Genomic DNA, 4866 nt, shown 5'->3' with positions numbered 1-4866 from the left:
TTGTCACAGATTTTTTTGCATAATAATTTTGTATAATGTCATTTTAGTATTTTGACTTATTTATATTGAGTCTTTTGTTTGATTATTTAGGATTTTCTAGGTATATTGATGTGTCCTCTGTGAATAGGGATAGTTGTATTTCTTCTTTTAAGATTCCTTTTCTCTTTTGTCTAGTTTCTATAGCTAGGATTTCCAGAACTGTGTTGAATAATAATTCTTGGCCACACTTTTCTCAGATTTTTTTGTACTTTTCTTTTATATATTTATAATATTTCTGCCAATTTTAAAACTTTTTTAAAATTTTGTTTATTTTATTTTTGAGAGAGATGCAGAGAGAGAGACATATACAGAGAGAAACACCAGAGCACTGCTCAGTTCTGTCTTATGATGCTGCAGGGTATTGAACCTGGGACTTAGGAGCCTCAGGCATGAGAGTCTGTTTGCATAACCTTTAAGCTGTCTTCCCTGCCCCAATTTTTAATATCAGGGTAATGTTGGTTTCAGAGAGACTGGTTGTAATACCATATATTCATTTTTCTGGAAGAACTTGAAAATAATAAGTAATATTGTCTTTGGAGGTTTCTTGGAATGCAGTGGTAAAGTCATCTGATCCTAGACTTTTATTTTTCAGAAGAATTTTGACTATGGTTTTAATTTCCTTACTAATTGACTGTGCATGTTTTCAATATCATCCTGATTAAATCTAGAAATGCTACTTTTTATGCTTTTTAATTTATTTTCCCTTTTGTTGCCCTTGTTTTAGTTATTGTTGTTGATGTCGTCGTTGTTGGATAGGACAGAGAGAAATGGAGAGAGGAGGGGAAGACAGAGGGGGAGAGAAAGATAGACACCTACAGACCTGCTTCACCGCCTATGAAGCGACTCCCTTGCAGGTAGGGAGCGGGGACTCCAACCAGGATCCTTATGCGGGTCCTTGCGCTTTGCGCTGCATGTGCTTAAACTGCTGCATTACTGCCTCTGACTCCCTAGAGATGCTATTTTTATAACCCACCCTATGACCTGTCCTTGAGAATGTTCTACGTGCATTATAGAAGAATGTGTATTTATTTTTATTTTGGGGGTAGAATAACTCTGAAAATATCTAGTAAGTGCAACCTATTTGTATTCTCACTTAAGCTTTTTGTTTATTTACTCATTTTATGTTTTGTTGATATATTTGTGAGAATAGAATGCTAAAATCCCCTATTATTCTCGTGGTTTGGATTTCTCAGTTCTTTTAGTTATTACCTTATGTATTTTGATTTTCTTTTATTGGCTTCATAGGTACTAACGCATTTTAAGCCCTTTTGATCAATTAATATTTTATTGCATTTTCTGTCTTAAAGTCTAGTATATCTGAAGTAACTTTTGCTTCTCCTTTCTTTAGGCTTCCATTTGCCTATGTGATTCCTATGCAACCTTTCATTTTTTATACTATGTTTTTCATTAAGATTTAAATGACTGGGAGTTGGGCGCTAGCGCAGAGGGTTAAGCGCACATAGTGCAAAGCACAAGGACCGACATAAGGATCCAGGTTCGAGCCCCCACTCCCCAGGGGAGTCCCTTCACAGGCGCTGAAGCAGGTCTGCAGGTGTCTGTCTTTCTCTCCCTCTTTCTGTCTTCTTCAACAATAATAACTAAAACAACAAAGGCAACAAAAAGAAAATAGTTTTTTAAAAGTTAAAAAATATTTAAATGACTAGTAATGAAAAATGATTGAGTTATACTTCTTAATATACTATGCTACTCACTGTCTTTGATGGATAACTCCATATTTTTAACATGGAAATTATTTAAAAATATGGAATGCTTCATAGATGTATATGTGTCATCCTTGTGCAAGAATCATGCTACTCTTCTCTGTACTGCTCCAGTTTTAGTTTATGTCCTGCTGAGGCAAGCATAAATATATCTCACTTAAAGTTCCTTCAAGTTCCATCCAAAATGGAGGAAGTAGATAAAGTTGTCTTTTTAAATATCTAAGTAGTAAATCCATAAGAGTGTGTGTGTGTGTGTGTGTGTGTGTGTGTGTGTGTGTGTGTGTGTGTGTGTGTGTGAGAGAGAGAGAGAGAGAGAGAGAGAGAGAGAGTTTCTTAGTCAAGCATCTATCATTCAGGTTGCTTCTAAGACACAAGGAGAATGCAAAGTAAAACTTGGGTGTAATGCACTGCACTAATGCAAAGGACTCTGGGAAAGGAAGGCAATGAAAGGGATGAAGGGATATTGGGGTCCTAGTGCTTGGGGGTGGCAGAGGATCTAAGTGGGGAGAGAGTGTTTTCCAGACACTTATCACAAGGAGAAGGGAAAATATACACATGTGTCAACAACTGTACTGTAACCCATTAATACTCCCCCCAACAAAGTGATAAAATAGTCAAAGAGGTACATAAAATAATATTAAAACAGAGATTTCTGTGTCTCCTTAGAATTAAGACAGTATAAATCTGAATTAGATGCTAATAAGTAGATAGCCTTAGAGCAACCAACAGAAATTAAAATGTTATATTAGAAAACATTTAAGTAAATAAGATATCAGGCAACATTTTAAAAGCAAAATAATATTAATCTAAGTATATTGATAACAATATTAAATGTGAATGCATTAAGAAATCTGATCAAAAGCAGAGGTCATAACACTAGAGTAAAAATCAAGACATAAATATATTCTGTCTACATCAGACTTTTTTTGTTATTATTGTTTTAAACCAGAGCATTTTTCAGCTCTGACTTATGGAGGTACAGGAGATTGAGCCTGAGTCATCAGTGCCTCAAGCATGAAAGTATCTCCTATAGCCACTATACTATCTTCTCTGCCTCAGATATAATTTGACAAAATAATTTAAATAGGCTGAAAGTAAAAGGATTAAAAAAATAAATCATGCAAAAATTAATGACAATAAAGTTGAAATGCCTATATTAATGTCAGATAAAATAGATTTTAAAACTAAAAATCTTCCTAGAGGTGCTATCATTTTGTAGTAAAATACCAATACATCAGGAAGCTATAAAAATCATAAGCACATATGCCCCTCAAAATATATGAAAACAAAGAAAAGAGGGGAATCAATAACTGGAATCATCAAACTTGACCACACTAACTAACAATAAATCTACCTCATGATCTAATATCATTTTTCCTTCACATGACTTCTAAATAAACCAAGAGGAATGATTAAATTCACTTATATACAACATTTGAAACTAATAAGCATATTAAAACACATGATCAACTATTCACTACATTTCTGTTGATATAATAATGCCCCTAGGAAGAAAAATGCCTCAACAGTATCTTCCTTACTGGAGCTTTACAATTTTTGTGTTATTTTCAGCATTTTCTTGCTTCTGTCAAAACAAAGCAAAACGGTTGCTTGTATGGTCTCCTTTGTTGTTCCACAGGGTTCTGTTTTTGTTGAGATGTGTTAACATTGCTTATATACAAATATGAACTACCACATCTACTTGGTTTGTCAGGTTTAGAAAGATGATAAAATCTGATTTTTTTGTTAATTTTTCTCAGTAAGAGAGCACTAGAATTTGCAAAACAAATAATAATAACAAAAAGCCTGCCATAATGGGTCACCCCATTTCCCACAAGTCATCAATCTGAAGACAGAACCTGTAACATATCGATTTTTTTAAAGTTTATATACTTATTTTTATTGCCACCAGTTATCACTGAGGCTCAGTGCCAGCACTAATCCACCATTTGACTTCTAGTAGGGGATAATTTATTACAAAAAAGTAAATCATAAGTCTTCTCTGAAATGCAGAGGAGTAAATAAAGAAATAATGGGTGCGAAGAGAACTTAAAATAGAAGACTGGTCAAGATCTGAAATATGCAGAGTCACATTCAGTGTACTGAAGTTGAGATTTTATAGCAAGGAAGAAGACAAGGGGAGTTGTAAACTCAATCATCAGAGTACTTTCCTAGTACTCTGTTTTCTGCAAGCAAATCTGTGAGTCCTGGATCAAAATTCATGAGACCTATACTTCACTGGAAATCATTGTTAAGTACTAGTTTAGTGACCATAGTCATTGGTAAATAACTTCTATTCACTAGTTGACCGATATTTCTGTGATAGTATCTAAAACATCTGGAGTAAATAGTGGAGAAGCCTGCTAGAACTAAAAAAAAACAATTACAATCCAATTTTTAAGTAAACATTTTCCTGGTAGCAAGAGGTGTTCTCCTCATATGAATGTGATCTTCAGCATCACATCTGCTTCAGTAGTACTCTGGTCTCTTTGTTAGTATTCTTCACCTCTCTGTGTTCCACTTCATAAATTTTTACATACCTTAGTCTGTATTTTTTTTTTTAATAAACATGTTGAGAGGAAAAAGAATGTATCTTCTCTGTTAATTTTCTACTGCTTCAGTAACAAATTGACACATATTGAGTAGCTTACAACAGTACAAACTTAGTGTCTTACTCTTTTCTTTTCCCTTTGTTTTAACCAGAGCACTGGTTTTGGGTGCTAATAGTAGCGCCATGGATCCAATCTGAAAGCCTGGCTCCTTGGTTATGAAAGTCTTTTTGCATAACCATTGCACAAACTCCTCAGTCCTACTATCTTACTCTTGCTGCTCATAAGTGCTATAAAGGCCACGTGAAACTAAAATCTAGATTTTGGTAGAGCTATATTCCTTTCTGGAGAGGAGAATCAACAACTCTTTTGGGAGAACATAATCTAATTCGTTGTACTGTGAATATGAAGGCCATTCCCGGCTTCTGTAGATTGACCTCACTCTTTGGCATGTGGCTCCTTCTTCCTTCCGCAGTGGCAGGTCGATTCATCAGGCTTTCTCATTCACTTCCCTTAGTTCTTACTTACTTGAGAAAGTGCCACCTTTTAAATATAGT

The 4866-nt window shown here is 34.7% G+C and overlaps 1 non-coding gene across 1 annotated transcript; it reads right to left on the bottom strand.

The window, feature by feature from the left end:
- Positions 1-1795: 1795 nt before the first annotated feature.
- On the bottom strand, positions 1796-1902 carry LOC132538815 (U6 spliceosomal RNA). Its single transcript, XR_009550137.1, has one exon. It is a non-coding gene; the product is annotated as a U6 spliceosomal RNA (small nuclear RNA).
- Between the last annotated feature and the right edge of the window lie 2964 nt (positions 1903-4866).

This window comes from Erinaceus europaeus, chromosome 5 (genome assembly GCF_950295315.1).
Source record: "Erinaceus europaeus chromosome 5, mEriEur2.1, whole genome shotgun sequence".
In the NCBI taxonomy this organism is placed as follows: Eukaryota; Metazoa; Chordata; class Mammalia; order Eulipotyphla; family Erinaceidae; genus Erinaceus; species Erinaceus europaeus.
The sequence above is the reverse complement of the archived record's forward strand: the minus strand, read 5'-3'. Positions and strand labels throughout refer to the sequence as shown.